Here is a 23,630-nt window from a genome sequence, read left to right as displayed (position 1 = left end):
GACGGCTCCCTTCGTCGTGAAAAATTGGCGCTGCACACCAGAGCGGTATCCTGACGGTCGAGCCAGACCGTTACAATGTATCCAAAACTCTCCGAAGGAGAAAATCAGGGTCGCACTCCGCAAGATGAATTCAATTCTTTTATTTCAATTTAGCCCAATTGTGATCACAGAGAAAATCCAAATTAAATCAACGCGTTTCGGTCTTGCCTCAAGACCTTGATCACGATACCGTTCACCCACTGAAACTCACACATATAACAGTGTTCTTAGAGTCCCAGGCACTTCCTGTCATGTGCTAATCAGAGCATTGTGGGAGTTGTAGTTTGCAAACAACCAAATTAAAAATGCATTGAAATCAAAACAACTGAACATTGCATCATGGTAAATACGTGTGTAATACTGATACTAACACAGTCCTGTGTTGCAAAACTAACCAACATCGTTTCACTGATTGGTTCAATATTTAACGATATTATTTATGGTGCCCAACTAAGGAACGGTTCAAACTAGCATGAAATTCAACAAGTATTGTTCCTTAGTGCATTGAAACCCCTCCAGTGGGGAGTTCAGATCTACCATTGGGAACTGGCTCATGTACCTCAAATCCAATTCCTATTAGGCACTAAAATATTAATACGAGACAGCTAAAAGAAAACAAAGAAATGGCAATTAAGGTTTTCAACCCATAACAATAGCAAGTAAAGTCAAAAAATGTGAATCGAACTGTATATGTCTATGGCATCAGAGCTACATCAGGAATCCAAGAGTATAACGATTCACTTCAGAGATGGCTGTATAGTTCCTCACTTTGGTTCAGGCCATGAGGTGTTACTGTCCTGAGTTTAATAATGTAGCAAGACTCTTTCTGACGCAAAATTTTCTCTCTGTTCCCACCTCTGATAGTTAATGGGATTGATTCAATGCCGTAAAATTTCAAAAGTTTCCAATTGTTTGTGTGGACTTGTTCCATGTGTTTAGCTACAGCATTAGTGGCATCTCTGTTAGTAATTGCTTGTGTGTGTTCTAAGATGCGCTTTTTTTAGTTCACAAGTGGTACTACCCACGTATTTTAATTTGCATGGGCATTCAATGACGTAGATTGTAAATTGACTTTTACACGAGATAAGCTGTTTGATTTGCCAAGATTTTCCATTTGCTAAACTGAATTCCGTTGTAGGTTTGGCAATTTCACATACTTTGCATTTCTGACATTTGAAAAATCCATTACTTTTTAGCCAATGTACATTCTTTTTTCCTTTAAAATGACTGTTGACCAGACGATCTTTGAGATTTCGAGCTCTACGATACGTTATCAGCGGGTGATTACCGATGATTTTTCTGACAGTTTCATCCATTTGTAATATCTTCCAATTATTTCTCAAGATTTTACTGATTTTTTTAGCATCATTTGAGAAATCCATGATCATTCTTATGGGTTCAATATTGGATTTGATCTCTTGTTTGGGCTTCAAACATTCTTCTCTTGGTTTATCATTTGCCCGTTGCCAACATTTTCTAATGAGTGTTTTGTTGTATTTTCTCAGTTCGAATCTCTTTGCTGTGAGTAGGCTCTGATTTCTCCATTCCTCTTGTTCTGTGCATATCCTGCGGATTCTTAAAAATTCCCCATAGGGTATACTAGTAATGAGTGACAGCTGGTGAAAACTGGTTGCTTGTAATGTCGCATTGGTAGCTGTGGCTTTCCGGTGTAACGTAGTCTCGATTTGGCCATTTTTTATATATATTTCTGTATCCAGAAAAATTACTTTCTCATTGCTTATCTCAAAGGTGAATTTCAATTTAGCCATACTTGAGTTTAAAATCTGAAAGTATTCGTCAAATTCTGCTTTGGTACCGTCCCAAATGATAAGCAAATCGTCAATAAAGCGGTTCCACATAATGATCTTGTTGACATACTGGTCATGTTGTGGATGCCAGGCTACTTCTTTCTCCCACCATCCCATCACTAGGCAGGCATAGTTTGGGCTAAAGGAAAGACCCATAGCCGTACCCATGTTCTGGCGGTAAATTTCGTCCCCAAATACAAAGATGTTTCTCGTAAGGCATATGGATATCATTTCCAATAACATGTTGTTGTGATCACAATAGTGAATGTTTCTTTCCTTTAGAAAAAATTCAACAGCCTTCATGCCCATTTCGTTCTCAATGTTTGTGTATAAGGATATGACATCCATGGTGATAAGATGATAGCTGTCCTGCCAAGGGGTATCTGGTGTGCAGCGCCAATTTTTCACGACGAAGGGAGCCGTCACATTGCGACATTACAAGCAACCAGTTTTCACCAGCCGTCACTCATTGCTAGTATACCCTATGGGGAATTTTTAAGAATCCGCAGGATATGCACAGAACAAGAGGAATGGAGAAATCAGAGCCTACTCACAGCAAAGAGATTCGAACTGAGAAAATACAACAAAACACTCATTAGAAAATGTTGGCAACGGGCAAATGATAAACCAAGAGAAGAATGTTTGAAGCCCAAACAAGAGATCAAATCCAATATTGAACCCATAAGAATGATCATGGATTTCTCAAATGATGCTAAAAAAATCAGTAAAATCTTGAGAAATAATTGGAAGATATTACAAATGGATGAAACTGTCAGAAAAATCATCGGTAATCACCCGCTGATAACGTATCGTAGAGCTCGAAATCTCAAAGATCGTCTGGTCAACAGTCATTTTAAAGGAGAAAAGAATGTACATTGGCTAAAAAGTAACGGATTTTTCAAATGTCAGAAATGCAAAGTATGTGAAATTGCCAAACCTACAACGGAATTCAGTTTAGCAAATGTAAAAACTTGGCAAATCAAACAGCTTATCTCGTGTAAAAGTCAATTTACAATCTACGTCATTGAATGCCCATGCAAATTAAAATACGTGGGTAGTACCACTTGTGAACTAAAAAAGCGTATCTTAGAACACACACGAGCAATTACTAACAAAGATGCCACTAATGCTGTAGCTAAACACATGGAAAAAAGTCCACACAAACAATTGGAAACTTTTTGATTTCAAAAGAATTTTATTATTTTAAAGGAGTAAATAAGGACATAAGATACAAGCAAAAGTGATACAATTGATAGCAGACAAGAATAAAGAATATAATAGAATGAAATTAAATAAAAAGAGATACAACATTAGCAAACATTATTCCGCAGATATCATATAAATAAAATAATTAAGGAAGAAAACATTGATAACCTGCAGAAGAAATTATCAATAGTATCACCATCAGATATCAAAATAGGGATAAGAGGAAGAAAGAAAGGAAGGAAGAAAAGACAGAGACAGTAGGAAAGAGATGAAGAAAGAGAAAGAAAGACAGGGAGGAGTGAAAGAAGAGGAGAGGATTTCCAAAGAATTCATCCAACACACAAGACAACAGCAAACAGATAACATTAACCAGACAAATCAAAAGGATATTGATCCACCAACCCCTCCGAGGCCAAGTCCATATACGTATCTAAGGCTTTCCAAACACCAGCAGATATAGAAGGGGAGAGATGAGCATGATCAACTGACGTATGAGCACTTCGTAAGAAGGAAACCCAAGCCCACCAAGTATGGTAGGAGACAGAAGAGAAGGATTTCCACTCCATGAGAATAACTTTGACTGCAACAGTCAATAACAGATCCAACAGTTGTAATTCCATGGAGTCTAAAGGCAAAGGGACCTGGGCCGCCAGCGGACCTAATATAATTAATGGAAAAGAGAGTTGAAACTCAATGTTAAAGATAATCCTGAGGTGTTTGTGTATTAAATTCCAAAAGGGTTGGAGAAGGGAACAATCAAAGAACATATGCTGAAAATCACCAGGTAAAAGCCTACAACTCCAACATAGATTATCCTCTTTGAGCTTCAACGAATACAAACGAATGGGAGTCCAATGAAGAAGATTAATAGAGAAAAACTTAGACTGCATTAATGAGGGAGCAATTTTGTTATGAAGAGAAAGTTTACCAATGTCTTGCCATGTTTCTGAAGAAATATGATCGGTAACACTATGATCAAAATGATGTAGCCATTTTTGCTGTGTGACCGTATGGGAGAGAAGTGTAGAGGACGATAAAAATGTATAAATCCTAGACGCCACATGACCAGTCCTGATCCATAATTGAAAAAGCGTAATCGTAGGAGACGAGGGGTGAAGGTGCATTTTAGCAAGTGCTACCTTAATCTTAAGAAAGGTATAAAAGTCTAAGTTAGATAAAGCAAATTATTGAGCTAAGGAAGAGAAAGGGAAAGGATCATTATTGGAATCATAGAGATGTTTAACAAGTGAGATACCTTTCCCAGCCCAATAAGACATCAACTCTGGTTCAATATTAATTTTGATTCTAGAATTACGCCATATAGACGACCATCTAGTTTTATGCAGTGGAGTTGCCTTGCGAACCGCAGCAATAGTGTCTAAGATAATAGATCGAGAGAATGAAATAGAAAGGGTATTCGTGGTTAAAAAAGAAGCCGTCGGCAGAGGGGAGGCCAATTCTTGTTCTATTAGCAACCAAGATGGAACATGAGTAGAGGGAGAAGAAAACCAAAGAGCACCCTGAGACGCCAGGAAAGCAGTTTGATATTTCCCCCAATCAGGAAGATTGCAACCTCCCATATCAAAAGATTTCCGTAAGAATTTATAAGCAATTCTAGCTCTTTTATCATTCCATAAAAATTTGGAAGTATGTCAAGCTCGTGAAAAAAGGAATCAGATGACTATATGCTAGTGCCTGCGGCCCAAGCTGGGATGATCGGGGAGGTGCGACATTTGGCACGCGGTATATCAGATCACTCCCCCCTCTTGTTACACCTAGATATCGCCCTGGGGGCGGAGGGGAGGGTGGCGCCGATCAACCCCTGGTACCTACGAAACCCCATGATTCGTGCAGACCTGGTTAAGTCTCTGGAACATTACTTAAATGACAACGTGGGGTCGGTGTCTTCCGCCATCTCCCTTTGGGAGGCCTTTAAGACGGTGCTCCAGGGCCAGGCCCTATCTCTCATTTCCTACACCAAAAAATGCGCTGCGCAGGAGGTTGTTCGGCTAGAAGATGAGATCACTGAGTTGGAGAGTGATTTGGAGCAAGATGATAGATTGCATGTGTTGGAGCTTAAGCAGGCCGACTATAAGGCGCTGGTTACTGAATCTGCTAGGAGTGTGAGCAGGGAGCAACAGGGGCGTTTGTATGATATGGGTGATAAGGCCGGGAAGTTGATTGCTTGGTTGGATAAGAAGGAGAGAGCGAGTCGAGTGGTACCGGAGGTTGAGAGGGTGGACGGTGTGTGTGTGACGGACCCCGGTGATATAGTTGATTGCTTCGCGGAGTATTTTCACGGGGTCTATTCTCTGGTCTCAGAGCGCTCGGAGGAAGACTCCCGACTGCTGCTTCGAGACATCGCTCTGCCTTCCCTATCTGATGAGGATAAAGTATTGATGGATGCGGCCCTGTCGCCAGATGAGATTGCTTTGGCCATTCGCTCTATTGCCTCGGGTAAGGCCATGGGTCCCAACGGACTTCCCATCGAATTATACAAGTTGCGCCCAGATGTGATTGCGCCTTATCTCCGAGACATGTTCCTTGAGGCTAAGGCGGCGGGCTCCCTCCCCCCTGACCAACGTCTTGCTACTATTGTGGTTATCCATAAGGAGGGGAAGCCGCGGGATCGGTGTGCATCTTACAGGCCCATCTCCTTGTTAAACGCGGAGCCCAAAATCCTCGCCAAGGTACTGGCCAATCGTCTGATCCGGGTTGTGGGCGACCTGATTCATCAGGATCAATCCGGCTTTATACCCCACCGCAATACCGCTTTGAACCTGCGGCGATTGCATGGCATCCTTGCTCGCGCTCCAATCATTCGTGAGCCGGCCATTTTGGCGTCCTTGGACGCTACCATGGCGTTTGATACCTTGGAATGGCCGTACATCTGGGCAGCATTGGCGAAGTTTGGTTTTGGCCCGGGTTTTATCGGTTGGGTGAAATTGCTTTATGACAATCCACTGGCACAGGTGGTGGTCAACGGACGTGTGTCGGCTCCCTTTGTTTTGGGTAGGGGCACCCGACAGGGATGTCCACTGTCGCCTCTTCTTTTTGCGCTTTGTCTGGAGCCCCTTGCGGAGTGGTTGCAGTGGGAACCCTCGATGCGTGGCCTTAGATGGACGCCTGAATACGAGGATCGGGTCTCCCTATACGCGGACGATATCCTTTTGAATCTTGCATCACCGCGCAAATCGCTCATTGTGTTGGTGGATGTTTTGAGCTCCTTTGGTCGCAATTCCGGATTGGTCATCAACTGGGCTAAGTCCTGTGTATACGTTCTTTCCGGGGAGGCCCCCCCCTTCCGCGGGGGTGCCCTATCCAGATTGCGCCGACGGGATTTACGTATTTGGGAATTTTTATAACACTGGACCCGGTGGCCCGCTACGAACAAAATCTTCTCCCCCCCCCTTCAACGCCTAAGGGCGGATGTGGCGGGTTGGCGGCGGTTGCCGCTCTCGCCACTTGGCCGGGCAGCACTGTTCAAAATGATGTCGCTGCCACGCTTTTTGTACGCCCTGCAGAACACCATGGACGTAGTGCCGGCCCGTGTTTTTCGGGAGGTGGAGTGTCTCCAGCGTCGATTGTTTTGGGATGGGCGGCCGCGGATTGCTCTTGCCAAACTAACTCTACCGTGGTATGATGGGGGGGTCGCCCTCCCTGACATTAAGCGATATTACTGGGCCTCCCAGTTGGCTGCCGTCAATCACGGGATGTATGGCCCTGCTTTGAACCCGGCTTTTGAGATGGACAAATTGCTATTGCCGGGCGGAGACTATAATCGAGCGCTATACTCGGGGTCCCTTGATGCTCGGTTGAGGGGCCCGACGCGGGTCGCGGTACAGGTGTGGCATGCAGCAAATGCGGCGATGGGGTGGAGGGATCGTTTGACTCGGGCTACGCCATTGTATGCGTCCCAGCGTTTGGGTTATCTGTATACTACGAAAGGCTTTGATAAGTGGGATACGATTGGTATCAGCACGGTAGGGGACCTCTGGACGAAAGGGAAATTTAAGACGTTCGACATGCTGAAAACTGAATACCAGTTGAATGATAGGGAATACTATCGGTATGCTCAGGTCCATCATGCCTTGTGTTCAGTGTTTTCGGACGTGGCGGCTATTCCGGAGCATTCCCCGTTGGAGGACAGGATATTGGACGGCTATGTGCCGGATAGCACCATTTCGCTGATTTATAAGAAGCTTATTAATGATCGGATGGGTTTGCTGGCTTCATTGCGGGAGACATGGATTGCCGACGGCTTAGAACTGGACGACGAGGATTGGGTGTCGGCGGTGGCCTCCCCGAAAGAGGTGGCTATCCCGGCCCGGTTGCGGTTCGTCCAGCTTAAAATACTCCATAGAGTGTACGTCACGGGGCCCGCTCTGATGCGTATGGGGTATTCGGTGGATGGTTTGTGTAAGCGAGGCTGTGGACTCCTGGGGAGTTTCCTCCATATCCTGTGGGAGTGTCCGGAGGTGACTCGGTTTTGGTGCAGAGTGCATGCGGTGTTAGAAGAAGTCACGCATGTTGCCTTGTTGCCGGAGGCACGAAGATGTTTGCTGAATGTTTGGGAGCCGACTGATTACAATGTGACGCAGACGCAATGGGTGACTCTGGGCTATATGGTAGCGAAGCGCGACATTGCACAATTGTGGGGCTCCCAGAGGCCACCCACGGTCTCCGAGTGGAAAGAACACATGGACTGGTGTATGTTCAGAGAGAAAACAGTGTATGTGGCGAGAGGCAAGCCTGGGAAGTGGATTAAGGTGTGGGGTCCCTGGAACTCCTATCGTGGAGGTATATGCGCCCCGCCTCAGATGCGTGAGATAGATGCCGCTCTGTCTCCCTAGCCCGCGCATTCCTGTATGCTCCTGCGACATGCGAATTTGGTTTCTTCGGCCTTGCCCCCCCCCCCTCTGTTTATCCGGGTTGGATTACTCCCTCGATACGAGGGGCACATGCTACTGCTATTAATTTCCTCGGCCTTGTGTGTTTGCTGTTTTTCGTTTCCTAAAAATATGAAACCTTTTTTTGTTTGTTTATGGACTGCGGCTGCGGCCGACTGCGATGATCAACTCTCCAGTGACTCCTTTTTTGTTGCCTCATCGATCTGAATGTTCAGCTGGGGTTACACTGCATTTTTAGCGGCCGGCCTGTTGGTTGTAGGCCCATACTTGTATTTCTCTGAAATTGTAATAAAGGTATAAAAAAAAAAAAAAGGAATCAGAAAGCTTTACCGGAAGCATAGAGGAAAAAAAATTAATAATGGGAGTTATCATCATTTTAAGAGTCTGCAGTCGACTCCACCATGAAATATGTTTCGGAGACCAAGTTTCTAAAAGACGTCGCACCTTAAGAATAGTTTGAGATTCATTATAAGTAGCCGTAGCATAAAGGGTGGAACAAAAATAAATACCCAGATATTTTAATTGCTTAGATTGCCACTTAAAACCCGCCGAACCCATATGAGAAGAGAAACAATAAGCATTTAAGGGGAACATCTCTGTCTTATCTTTGTTCAGGGTATATCCTGAAACCTTCGAGAAAAGAGATCGTATCAGAGATAGCAGGGATGGCCAGTGCAATATCATCAGAGAAAATAAGAACATCATCCGCATACGCAGCTGTTTTTATCTGATGAGACCCAAAAGAGAACCCCTTAATGTCTGGATGTAACTCAATCATTCTGAGAAGAGGATCAATGGATAACAAAAATAAAAGAGGAGACAAGGGGCATCCTTGCCTAGTACCCTGGCGAAGATTAAAAAAGGACGACGTAGCTCCATTTACTCTTATGTTAGCTCTAGGACGGGAATAAAGAGACATCACCATAAGAATAAAGGAATCACCGAGATTGTGTGCACATAAAACCGCTCGTAAAAAAGGCCACAAGACCTTATCAAAGGCCTTTTCAGCATCAAGGGCCAAGGCCGCCGCCGGAAGGTTGGATCTCTTGGCTGAACCGAGAATGTGACAAAAAGTACGGATATTATCACGTGCGAGACGACCCTTTACAAACCCTGTTTGGGAAGGTTGAACCAATTGCGGAATAAAGGATTCTAAGCGTTTAGCTAAGATTTTAGCAAAAATCTTAGCTTCCATGTTAAGAAGGGAAATAGGGCGAAAATTTTTGGGGTCCGAATGATCTTTTCCTTCTTTGGGAATTACTACAATAGTAGCATCAGCAGCAGAACCAGACACAGAACCATCTTTAATAAAAGCATCAAAGACGGATTGAAGGTGAGGCACAATCACAGATAAAAAGGTTTTATAAAACAAAATAGGATATCCATCAGAACCTGGAGCTTTACCGGAGCGAGTAGCTTTAATTGCAAAAATAATTTCGTCAGAGGTAATCGGGCCATTCAAAGAGCTATTATCTTCCTCCGATATGGTTTTCACAGGAACTGTCTTTAAGAACTCTTGGCATTGTTCAAAAGAAGATTGATTAGAGGGAGTATATAAGTTATTATAAAAATCTCGAAAGACCTCAAGAATTTCTTCATTCTGAAATTTTTTCTTGCCAAGATGGTCATTAATAGAAGAAATTTGGGAAGATTTATAAGAAGATTCCTGGAACTTTAATGTAGCTGCAAGCATCTTGCCAGCACGATTTTTTAACAACAACTTCTTAGATTTCTGAGCCTGAAGACCTATATGAGCTCTCTTAGTAACTATAGTGTTGTATGTATATTTTAAATTCTTAATAGATTGAAGGCAAGATTTATCTTTAGATTGTCGAAAAAAAGATTCCTGACTTTTTATCTCAGCTGCTAAGTCAGTGAGTTCCTTTCTAATGGCCGCGTTTCTTCTGGACATACATTTGATGATCTGACCACGGAAAGTGCATTTAAAAGAGTCCCAGAGAACAACAGGGGAATCGACGGAACCAACATTCTCAAGGAAAAACGTCTCAATATCATTGGAAAACTCTCGAACCTGGGAGACATCATGTAGGATTTCTGTATTGAGTCTCCAAGATCGAGATCGCGCTCTAGGGGCAAAAGACAAAAGTGTGAAAGTCACCGCGGCATGGTCTGAAATCAAAATAGGGTGAATAAGCGGAGAAGAAGAAGATTGAACAAGAGATGAATGAACCAAAAGATAATCAATGCGCGAAAAAGACGAATGGGGGGAAGAAAAAAAGGAGAAATCACTGCCAGTGGGATTATGAAGACGCCAGACATCCTGCAGATGGATAATAGAGCACATATTAATCATTTGTTTATGTGATTTAGGGGGACGAAAATGAAAAGCAGAATTCCTATCTAGAATGGGGTCCATTGGTAGATTAAAGTCCCCACCTACAATCAGATTACCAGAATGTGGAGTGTCATTTAGCTTTTTGGTGATTGCTTTCCAAAAAAACGGATCATCGTTATTAGGGGCATAAATATTCATGACAAAGAGAACAGCATTACCATCAGACAACTTAGATAATAACCAACGGCCCTCCGTATCCTGTTCAGAGGAAACAATAGACAAACCAGAATGTTTAGAAACTAAAGTAATTACCCCATTTCTCTTGCCACAAGCATCTGAACAAGCGACATCAGCAACCCAATCTTTCTTCAAAAAAAGCGCCTCTCTGGCAGAGACCTTCGTCTCTTGAAAAAGGACTAGATCCGAAGAAAGAGATTTGCAGTAGTCCAATATCTTTGACCTTTTAACTGGGTGATTCAATCCTTTCACATTAAGGGAAAGTATATTCAATCCAGTCATAGAACCAATAATAGGGAAAGAAGAAGCACCAAAAATGATAGAGGATATACAACAACCATAGAAATGCACCCCCACACACTAGCCCACAACACGAAACAGGAAGAATCCAAAAAGGAAATCCAAAGAGAAAAAGAGAAAGAAGAGGAAAACGAAAGAAGGAAAGTAGAAAAAAGAAGAAAGAGAAGAGCCAACAAGAAGGGTCTGAAAGAGACCAAATTCATACTAGGGGGAACATGGGAAGATGAGCAAGGAGACCATCACGAGGAATTAATGCAAACAGCATAAAAGGCCCCAATACAATACATAACTGATTATACTTATTTAAGAAAAAGAAATGTCTGAAATATGAGCTAACATTAATTATAGTATTCTAAAAATAATTCATCATATAAAACTATAAAGGCGACATGTATATGCCAATGATAGAAAGGTAACATAAAAAGTATATCATAAAAGAATAGAGAAAGCAGGAGAGAAAAAGTAAACAAACTCTACAAATGAAGAAATAATAAAAATTAAACTCATAACTATCTCTAATAGTAGGTAAAATGAAATCGAAGCAGACAGCATGAAAAGCCGTAGAGAATAAAGAGAAAGAAATATATTCAAAAGAAGACTATAAGGAAAGAAAAATGAAGAGAATAAATGAGACATAATAAAAAAAGGCATGAAATAACTGAACCGTTATAACAATCAAGGAAACCCTTTGGCAGGAAAATAGAAGAAACAAATATATATTTAAATATATAAAATCTAGAGATAAACATCTAGTTGACTGTCCGTAAATATATAAAACCTGTTATACTAATGTAATTCAAGAGGAAGAATATCATAGGTATAGAGCCATAGAAGTAAAAACCTGAGACTATAAAGAGCAATATACCAATATTAATTAGAACTAATAAAGAGAGGCAGTTAATAATAAAAAATACAGAAACCAATCAATGATATAGCAATAGAATAAATATAAGAAATAACTATACAGAAATTAGAATGAACTCTATATACAGCAATTCATAAGTATCTATAAGGCCATTTAGGTAAGTAATCCATAAAAAAAATAAACAATGAAGCTCTATGAAAGATAAATATAAGAAACAAATAAATATTTAAATATGTAAAATCTAAGGAAAGACAACTAGTTGACCATACACAAATATATAAAACATGTTATACTAGTTTAACTTAAAGAGATAAGAATATCGTTAACCTATAGCCATAGAAGTAAAAAACATGAGATTATAAAATGTAGTATACATATAATAATTTAGAACTAGTAAAGAGAGGCAATTAATAATAATAAATAAACAAACCAATCGATGATACAACAATAAAATAGATATAAAATTCCTGTACAAAAAGTAAGATGAACACTATATATAGCAATTAATAAGTATCTATGAGCAATTTATAAAACCAAACCAGAAAATATTACATTTAACAATCAATGGCGTACTCCATGGAAACAAAACAAAAAGAGAAAAACAGCACGCGAACAGACCAAATAAAAATATGGCAATGGAAGTAACATTAATTGGAGTCAGAGAGAAAGGAAGACCAAGTCTACACAAAAATTCAAGGAAAAAAAAGAAGTCATAAAGTGAGGTAAAAAGATCCGAGACCTAACATGGACAAAAAACAGCGAGCAGGAGTGAGGAAATCCTATGAAGCAATAATACTACCAAAGAATAGAAAATACAAAAGGAAGAGATATCGGAGATAATGGTCCACTACAACATAAAGATATGAAGGTAGAACAGATAAGGAAAAGGAGAAAAGAACACAGCCCATTACATAACTTACAAAGCTTACAAAGCCACGCACGAAACACAGCAAAAGCACACCAACAGCAGTGGACAGTAAAACCACCATGCATATTTAAAAAGACAGACTTAATAGATCTGGAAAAGAGAAAACTCATTGCAGTTATATGAAACCACATCAGGTGCCAGAAGGACCGGGATCACGCGAGGCTTCCATTTGAAGATCCATCTGCAGTTCCATCTGATTATCCAAAAACGAGGCCAAATCAGCAGGTTCATCGAAAATTCTGGAACGACCTTTGAAAGTAATGCGGAATTTTGAAGGACCAGAAAAAGAGAAGGGGATATTCATTTCAGAGAGACGCTTCCGGAGATTAAGAAAGCCTTTCCTCCTTATTACCGTGTCTCTGGCAAAGTCCTGAGAAATTGAAATGCGATGGCCATTCCATGAGACAACTTTAACCTTCCGCATATGAGCCAGAATTTGTTCCGTATGTTGATGGCGCAGTGGCTTAAAAATTATCGCTCTTGGTTGCGTGGCTGATTTAGATCGAAAGGTGGGAACCCGGTGTGCTCGTTCCAACTCGAAGTCTCTTTGGAACGATATTTGCAACGCAGAAGGAATCCATTTATATAAGAAATCAATCATAGAGGGTGCATCTTTCTCAACTTCCTCTGGAAGACCAAAAATGCGCAGATTGGATCTGAGATTATGATCTTCTTGTTCAGTGAGATCCCTTCGCAATGCCGCCATTGAGCGTTCAAACTGGCAAAGAGACCTAGATTGCTTTTGCATAGTGTCCTCTGCACCACTAATACGTGTTTCTGTGGCTGAAACACAAAGGGACAAAGCTTTGAAATCATTCCTGATGGCTGACATCTCCACCTGCAACAAATCTGTGTTAGTCTTAGTAGATTGCGCAATTGCATAGACATCATTAAGGCGTGTCAGAATAGTCTCAAGAGTGGAATTGGTGTCTTTTTGAGCAGCCACAGGTGTAGGAGACACTTGCTTGGACCTTTTAAGAGAAGCTTTAGAATCTTTGGCGTCTTTAGCATTTGGTGACAAGCCCATATTTGCAGCCATAGAGCCTACAGCCACAACGGGAGCAAAATACCCCACTTCAGAAAAATGAAGGGAAGGAAAAAGCCAGTGGAAACTAGAAGCACAATATGCAAAACAGAGATGCACAAAAAGTGGAAAGCGCACTGACAGCAATCAATCCAGGATAATAATAATGGCGGGCTTACATGACAAAGGAGAGAATGTCCATCACAAAAATACCATACCCTGCATATATCAAAAAGACGTCATCCGGAAACAAAAGTAAAAACCAAGAAGCAGGGTATCATAAATCATAGAGGCGCCATATAAAGGCAATGAAGGCGCACTGAGGAGAGGAATGGAAGAATAAAATCCAAACTGCTCAAACCCAGGCAGCAATGTAAATGCGGGAAAAAAAAGAAATCCAAAATACACTTTGTAAATCAAGAAATAGTCACCAGCGCCTGTTAATCCTCATTCCTGGCCAGGATATATGAAAAAAACGCCGTCGTGTTGTGGAGAACAGCCAGCTCCTTCAGTGAGGAAAAAAAAAAGAAAAACAAAATGGCGGCTGCTCGTGAAAACACCGAGCGCTATCATAAAATGACATAAAGATAGTCACCGGTAGTGACAAGGAGCAGAAAAGACCCTCAGACAGTACACTCCATCTTCAAACGCATGAGGCCAGCTTTCAGCAGGTACGGGGCACTTCGAAGCAGCATAAAAGCCTCCAACGGCCCTCGCTCGTCCCGGAGCTCAAGAGCAAACCGCCATCTTGTAGCGGCGCGCAAGCCACGCCCCCAACAATTGGAAACTTTTGAAATTTTACGGCATTGAATCAATCCCATTAACTATCAGAGGTGGGAACAGAGAGAAAATTTTGCGTCAGAAAGAGTCTCGCTACATTATTAAACTCAGGACATTAACACCTCATGGCCTGAACCAAAGTGAGGAACTATACAGCCATCTCTGAAGTGAATCGTTGTTATACTCTTGGATTCCTGATGTAGCTCTGATGCCATAGACATATAAAGTTCGATTCACATTTTTTGACTTTACTTGCTATTGTTATGGGTTGAAAACCTTAATTGCCATTTTTTTGTTTTCTTTTAGCTGTCTCGTATTAATATTTTGGTGCCTAATAGGAATTGGATTTGAGGTACACGAGCCAGTTCCCAATGGTAGATCTGAACTCCCCACTGGAGGAGTTTCAATGCACTAAGGAACAATACTTGTTGAATTTCATGCTAGTTTGAACCGTTCCTTAGTTGGGCACCATAAATAATATCGTTAAATATTGAACCAATCAGTGAAACGATGTTGGTTAGTTTTGAAACACAGGACTGTGTTAGTATCAGTATTACACACGTATTTACCATGATGCATTGTTCAGTTGTTTTGATTTCAATACATTTTTAATTTGGTTGTTTGCAAACTACAACTCCCACAATGCTCTGATTAGCACATGACAGGAAGTGCCAGGGACTCTAAGAACACTGTTATATGTGTGAGTTTCAGTGGGTGAACGGTATCGTGATCAAGGTCTTGAGGCAAGACCGAAACGAGTTGATTTATTTTGGATTTTCTCTGTGATCACAATTGGGCTAAATTGAAATAAAAGAATTGAATTCATCTTGCGGAGTGCGACCCTGATTTTCTCCTTCGGAGAGTTTTGGATATATACGGATATATATATATATACATATATATATATATATATATATATATATATTCACTGAAAAAAACATAGCTTTCACACACGTTATAGTTAGGAATTAGCATTTAAAAAACCTTGCAAATTCACTTAAAAAACCATAGGTTTCACACATGTTATAGTTAGGTGGATATTTCACTCGTAAAAAACCAATGAAATTCCCCCGTTATAGTTAGTTGAGATAACTATAACTCGCGCGCCCGCAATCCACTGCTGATGACGTCACATATTACATCACTCATGACATGGTCAGTGGCATCACTCATGACATCACTGATGACATCATCCTTGTGATAGAGTGGCGGCCGCGCGAGTTATAGTTATCTGAACTAACTATAACGGGGGAATTTCATTGGTTTTTTACGAGTGAAATATCCACCTAACTATAACATGTGTGAAACCTATGTTTTTTTCAGTGAATTTGTACGGTTTTTTAAATGCTAAGTTATGTATGTATTATTATTTTCTTTATATATTTATTTTACAATAAACTACGTATTAACCCCAACGATTTAAAAAAATAAATAAAAAAAAAAATATTTTTTTCTGCCTTCGGGGTCCTTCAGGGACCCCCTAACAAAGGCTAGGGGGTCAGGAACTCTCTACCCTGCCCCCTTTTCACGTTCGCCACCTTCCTTTTTCACTCTCGCACTGAAAACAAACAAAATGGCGGCCGACACTTCCTGATTTCGACCGATTCGAACGTTGACTAACATGTAACCACCAATCAAAATTACGCTCGCGCACGTTAGGGTGCTCGCACGGTGCGCGGCTATAGATATGTATATGCTTTTAACTGCAATTTTCTCAGGAACTACTGAACAGATTGACTCCATATATGCAAAAGGCACATCCCTGAGCTGAGGACTACCTCACTGCCAAATTTCAAGTAATTCTGTTCAGCCGTTCGGGCTGTACCTTGGACTAAAGGTCCCTATGGAAAATTGCATGGGGAAAACGTGTTTTGGGACCCCCCTTTTTTCTCAGCCCCCGCTTGACGAATCCCCCCCCGAGACTGTCAGGGTAGGGGTGGAGCGGAGCGCCCCACCTATTTTGAAAATTTCGCGAGGATTCGTCAACCGGCGCAAAAGTTATTCCAAATAGAATGTTGCGGATTTCCTATGGAAACACGGTCCTAACTATAACTATCAGGAAAAGCATTTTCTGATTTGCTAATAAATTTGGCGTCATTTAACGAATCTTTGCGAAATTCTCCAAAAACAAAAGTCTATCCAGGTCAGCTCCTATTCTGAAAGTTTGGGGATGATTCGTCAAGTGGGGCTTGAGAAAAAAGGGGGGTCCCAAAACGCGTTTTCCCCATGTTAATTTCCCTAGGAAATTTTGAGACGGGCTACAGCCCAAACTGCTGAACGGAATTACCCCACATTTGGCAAAAAGGTAGAGCTTGGTTCAGAAAGCGACCTTTTTTTTAAATTGTGTAAATCCGTTCAGTAGTTTTTGAGAAATTCAAAAAATAAGAGTCAAAAAATCAATTTCCCATAGGAAACTTTGGGCAAGGCTACAGCCAAAACCGCTGAACGGAATGACACCAAATTTGCCAAAAAGGTAGCGTTTGGATCAGAAAGCGACCTTTTTTTTTTAAATGCTGTAAATCCGTTCAGTAGTTACTGAGAAATTAAAAAAATAAAAATATCGTTATCTAGAGGCGCGGTGGATCCGCGCACCCTCCCGACTACGAGCTTTATTCTAATTGGCTGTCAACACTCCAAACCAGGAAGTGTTGGCAGCCATCTTGTGACTTGGTAGAACAGAGTCACAAGAAAAGAGAAAAACAAACGCGAAAAGCCAGAAAAGGGGGCAGGGTAGAAACACCCTGAGCCCCTAGGCCTGCTCAGGGGGTCCCACAAGGACCCCCAGTGCCCAAAAAAGCATCTTTTTAAAAAACAAATAAAAAACTAAAAGAAAATTTAAAATAACGAAGCGCTTCGTTGTATTGAAGCCCCCGGGTGGGCCGGGGGCACTGAAATAATGTGTGGGCGGGGGGCCCCAATCCCCCCACACTGCCCTGGAGACCGGCACCTCCCCGAGGCTTGATTTAAGAGTTGCCCCCCCGCAGCCCCGGGGACCGCCACCCCCGAGACAAATTTTTAAAGGTGTGGGGGGCCTCCAAGGCCCAGGGACCGCCACCCCGGGCTTTAATTAATTATTTGCGGGGGCACACAGCACCCCCCCGCTGCCCCGGGGACCGCCACCCTCAGGGCTTTTTTAATAAATAATTAAACGTGTGGGGGGCTCAAGCGCCCCCACACGCCCCGGGGGCTGCCACAAGCCCGGGGCACTAAGATGCAAATGTGGGGGTCCATTACGGACCCCCGAGCCCCGGGGACCACCACCCCCAGGGGCTTTGCAAACGTTGGGAGGGGGGCCGTGCGGCCCACTTCCTCGAGCCCTCCATGGCCCTGGGGACCGCCACCCCCCCAGGGCCGGCTCCTGCAGTGTCCCGGGGTGCCCACCCCTGGGACACTGCTGTTTGCTATAGCAGGGCGGGAGCCGCTGTCATAGCCAACTGTGCTTTGAATTTTGTAAGCGAGAGCAGGTTTCCTGCTCTCGCTTACAAAATTCAAACCACATTGCTTTTCCACGAGGGGAGCTGCATGTCAGCAGCTCCCCTTGTGGAAAAGCAATGCCGGCTCCCGCAGGAGGCGGGTAGCCGGTGGGACCGTGGAGGAATTGGGGCTCCCCCCACGATCCCCAACGAAGAGGCCAGGCCCCGGGGGATGGGGTCCCCGGGGCCAGAAGTGGCCCGGGAGGGGGTCCACGCGGCCCCCCTCCCCTGTGTGTAATAATTTGTTTTTAAACGGAGAGGCCAGGCCCCGGGGTATGGGGTCCCCGGGGCCATATTTAGCCTGAGGAGGGGGCCACGCAGCCCCCCTCCCAAAAACAAATAATAAAAAAGGATGGCCAGGCCCCGGGGGATGGGGTCCCCGGGGCCAGAAGTGGCCAGAAGTGGCCAGGGAGGGGGGCCACGCGGCCCCCCTCCCCAAATAAAAAAAATAATGAAGGCTGGCCCCGGGGGATGGGGTTCCAGGGCCAATATAGGCCTCAGGAGGGGGGGCCACGCAGCCCCCCTTCCTATAAAATAAATATATGTAGCCATGCCCCGGGGGATGGGGTCCCCGGGGCCGGAATTGGCCACGGGATGGGGGGCCCACGCGGCCCCCCTCCCGTTTACATTTTTTAAAAAAAGGGGGCCCCAAAAGTCAGCATCACGGCTAGGCCTCACCCCCTCCCTGCAGCACTCAGCAAATTTTGCACCATGGTGCAGGGAGGGGGGCGGGGCCTGACATAGCAAGTGTGCAAACGCACCCCCTGGCACATTGTAAATTGGGGGATTAAGTCCCCTTCAATCCTGAGGGTCCCTGGGAGCAAACTAGCCCACCAGGTACCTCCAGTATGCGCCAGGGAGCTGCGTTGCAGAGAGGTGTTCAGAGGCCACGTCCCTTTTCACACCTCTCTGCAACGCAGCTCTTTGGCGCTTACTGGAGGTAGCTGGTGGGCTAGGTGGCCCCCAGGGACCCTCAGGACTCAAGGGGATTTAATCCCCCAATTTACAACACTCCAGGGGGCGCGTTTGCACAGTGGTGCAGGGAGGGGGGCGTGGCCTGATGTGACAAGTGTGCAAACGCGCCCTATGGTGCGTTTTAAGTTGGGGGATTAAGTCCCCTTGAATCCTGAGGGTCCCTGGGGGCCAACTAGCCCACCAGGTACCTCCAGTATGCGCCAGGGAGCTGCGTTGCAGAGAGGTGTTCAGAGGCCACGTCCCTTTTTACACCTCTCTGCAACACAGCTCTGTTGTGCTTGCTGGAGGTAGCTGGAGGGCTAGTTGGCCCCAGGGACCCTCAGGACTGAAGGGAACTTAATCCCCCAATTTACAATGCACCAGGGGGTGCGTTTGCACAGTGGTGCAGGGAGGGGGTGAGGCCTGATGTGACAAGTGTGCAAACGTGCCCTGTGGTGCGTTTTAAGTTGGGGAAATAAGTCCCCTTGAATCCGGAGGGTCCCTGGGGCTCACTAGTCCACCAGGTACGTCCAGTAAGCACCACAGAGTTGCGTTGCAGAGAGGTGTAAAAAGGGGCGAGGCCTCTGACCCCCTCTTTGCAACGCAGCACTGTGGTGCTTACTGGAGGTACCTGGTGGGCTAGTTGGCCCCCAGGGACCCTCAGGATTCAAGGGGAATTAATCCCCCAACTTAAAACCCGCCAGGGGGTGCGTTTCCACAGTGGTGAAGGGAGGGGGCGGGGCCTGATGTGACATGTGTGTACTTATGCAATCGCTCCGCTAGAACCCAAGCACTTATAAATTCACCATGCACTCTCCTTGCAGCACTCTAATCATCCAGTCACTACCCATGCACTAACTCATGCACTGCTACAATACCCTGAGCAGTACCCATGCAGTCCAGCCATCGCTCTGTCACTACCCATGCACTCCTCCAATCACCCAGCGCGCACCATGTACTTATCCAATCACTCCGCCAAAATCCAGGCACTTATAAATTCACCATGCACTGTGCTTGCAGTACTCTAATCATCCAGTCACTACTCATGTACTCATGCAATGACCCAGGCACTAACTCATGGCAAATACAGAGAAGGTCATGCTAATTACAGGGGTAACCCAATGCATAATGTTCCCTAGTGTATGTAGGTGTTTTCACTGTATACTAAGTGTCTTTTAGCATAGCACTGGCTCCGGTCCTGGTTATTCAGAGTCAGTTACCACCAGTACCCATCAGTAAAAAGTTGGGGGCACAGGAGGACTTTCTGCTCCTCTCTTGCTTCTTCCTGCACTTTTCTTCGTCTTTCTGGACTTCTGTTGCCTCTTTTTGCATTTGTCTTGCTTCTTTCTGCGCATTTCTTCCTCTTTCTTCACATGTCCTAACTTTGTAGGCATAGTTAGAAATTAGCATTTAAAAATCCATTGAAATTCACTGAAAAAAACATAGGTTTCAGGGACGTTATAGTTAGTTGGACATTTCACTCGTACAAAACCATAGAATTCCCCCGTTATAGTTAGTTCAGCTGACTATAACTCGCGCCTCCGCAATGCACTGCTGATGACGTCACATATTACATCATTCATGACATGGTCAGTGACATCACTGATTACATCATCCATGTCAAAATCTGATGCACCTACTCACACTCTAATATAACCTTTGATACACCCACTGTAAAATACAGACTACCATTATCGAAACCATCGACACACCAATACCAGTTACTACATACGCACTCACTGATTCCTAGGTCTACACACACATCCACTCTTTCACCCAAACAATCACTCCTATATACAGTCACTCATCAATACAACACTATCATATGCACTCATACACCTATACAGACACTCACACACTGCCACTCATCCATGGAGTTACTCACACACCTAGTCAGTCATGCAAAGAATCAATCACACTCCCATTTCCTCACCTATACAGTTATACACACACCACCTCACTTATTCAAACATATACTAACACATACTTACTCACTTATACAATCACTGATACAAGTACACGCTCATCCATACAGGCACTCTCACAATCACTGACTCTCACGTATAGTCATTTATATACTTCAACTCTGACATACATTGCCTTTTACATATGTAGTTACTTGGACATGTATACTGAGACATCCAATCTCTCACCAACACACCCATACACACACTCACCCGCCATACAGCTGTTTACACATGAACTCTTGAACCCATACACCCAGTGAATCAACCACTCACACATCTATGCACAGTCACACACCACACACACACACACACACACACACACACACACACACACACACACACACACACACACACACACACACACACACACACACACACACACACACACACACACACACACACACACACACACACACACACACACACTCTCTCTCTCCCATACAAATACTCAGGCAACCAATCAATAACCCATATAGACACTCATGTAGCTACTGACCAACACATGCAGCAGCTTACACAACAATAGACATACTGGTGCACACATTCAGACAGTTTAGTCACTAACCCATGCATTCAGTAAGACACATTTAATCACTCACTTATACAGTCAGTCATGCACCTACTAAATCGATCATCCAGACACTTATACACCCACTTATTCTTCAATACACCATGGCATATATATAAAACATATTTAAACTTTACAGAAACACACAGTCACTGGATGATGTCATCAGTGATGTCATTTGAGATGTCATCAGTGATGTCACTGACCTGGTCATGAATGATGTAATATGTGATGACATCAGCAGTGCATTGTTGGGGCGTGAGTTATAGTTAGCAGAACTAACTATAACGGGGGAATTTCTATGGTGTTGTACGAGTGAAATGTCCAACTAACTATAACGTCCCTGAAACCTATGATTTTTTCAGTGAATTTCTAAGGTTATTTAAATGCTAATTTCTAACTATAACGTGCCTGAAACCTATGCTTTCTTCAGTGAATTTCAATGGTTTTTAAATGCTAATTTCTAACCAGAACATGCCTGACACCTATGGTTTTTTCAGTGAATATATATATATCTCTCACTGATGTTCTCAAGCGAAGAGTACATTTCTCCATCGTTTGCAGATCCATTTCAACATTAAACAAATATATCCAAATGGCAGGACTGTTTAAAAAAAGACTTTAAAGTGTTCATTAAGAAAATGCAAATAACAGCTAAAAGATTTAGTGCAATAAATATTTGTACTCTCTAAGGAATACGATACAATTACGGATTTTGAGCATAACAAGACTGATATAAGTCAAGTCAAAAGGGAAGTAGATAAGAATCATTTCTGAAGAAAATTGACATCATCAAAAATCAAGGAGGCTACAGTAATGCTTTGGGCCATATATTACTTCAAGGGTTTTATATTTTCAGCATTCAATGCAGCAATTGTTACATTGAAAGAGTCACTCGGTGTTAAATGTTTCCCATTAACCAACTCATACGCTATTTTGAGAGAAAGTAGCAACTAGATGCAGAATAGCACAAGGTGAGTGTGTGCTTAAACAAGATTGGGTACCTCTGAGAATGTAAATGAAACCAAGTAATTATCTCATCAATACTGTGTTCCATTCACTATGTGATTAGTTTATGATGCTGAACGTGGATCATCTCCACGTAGAATGGGGTGTTACAGCTATCGCAGATTTGAAATAAAGGTAAAGATAACTGACCAAACTGCTAGTATCTTCTTCTTAATATTACAATATTTATTTATCAGGCAAGAGAGGCTTTTTGTAACTTTTCGGACTTGATCAACACAATTGGAATGGCTGTGTTAATTTTGGGACACTGTGACCTGTTTGGGCATGCATTATGCAATACGAAAGGGATGTCACAGCTCTATTACTCAAATACTTCTAGAATAATGAAAGTCCGCTGAGCTATTCCAATTCAAAAGGTGTTTCTAGATACTGTGTCATAGCCCTTCCAGTTTTTAGGCTATACATCTGAAGTTTCACCAGTGCACCGTAGAAAAGAAACAAACTTGGTTTAAAAGATAAAGAAAATTCATTTAACTTCCTTCCTTTCTGGGATACACCTGGCTTCATGGCTTGGAACAGTGTCACAATTCAAAAGTGATTTCTCTAATCAAATTCATACATAACTGTCATGATTTCACACCAAACTTATCCTAAGCCAAAATCAACAGCGAATGTATAGGTTTACTGGGTAAGATCTGAAAATTGTGTTGCCTTTAGTAAAGAATTATCTACCTCAACAATTCCTTGATACATTTTCTGGTTCTCCTTTTTAGTAAAGGTCATTAAGTGCTCCAGAGTTCATTACTTGGTAAATTGACAATAGTGACATCAGGGCATTCTTATAAGAAAGTAAATGTAATTTAGTGTCATGATACAGTTGTAGGGGGACTGGGTTAAAAGATTATTAGCAACAATGTAACATTTTCAAATTCTCAAGCCTCCCCACATATGAATTAAAAATAAACCAATGTGGCAGATTATCTAAGAAGGGTCGATCAATCTGTTGTCTTCTTTCTGGAGACAAGACCTCACTACCAGTGGTTACAGTGACAACATCCTTTGTCCCACCGTTGTGATGAAACACTTGCACACCCAAAATCCATGTAATATTTGGAAGCAGTCTGAGGTCACTTGACAGGAAACCCCAAGATACTCCCCAGTTGCTGGTCCCATCTGAATATCCCTTCACATCCTGATTTCTTTACATAGGAATTTGAACTGTATTGAACGTGAGCTGTGTTATTAACTCCACGAGAGAGAACTATATCATCTATTTACAATTTAACTGTTGTACACAGAAAGACCA

The 23,630-nt window shown here is 42.9% G+C and overlaps 1 protein-coding gene across 1 annotated transcript in view; it reads right to left on the bottom strand.

Moving 5' to 3' along the window:
- INTS8 (integrator complex subunit 8) overlaps positions 1 to 23,630 on the bottom strand; it is a 724,118-nt gene that overhangs the window by 234,303 nt on the left and 466,185 nt on the right. The window lies entirely within an intron of this gene.

The sequence above is a fragment of the Triturus cristatus genome, chromosome 5_1 (assembly GCF_964204655.1).
Source record: "Triturus cristatus chromosome 5_1, aTriCri1.1, whole genome shotgun sequence".
Taxonomy (NCBI): domain Eukaryota; kingdom Metazoa; phylum Chordata; class Amphibia; order Caudata; family Salamandridae; genus Triturus; species Triturus cristatus.
This window is presented reverse-complemented; position numbering and strand designations above follow the sequence as displayed.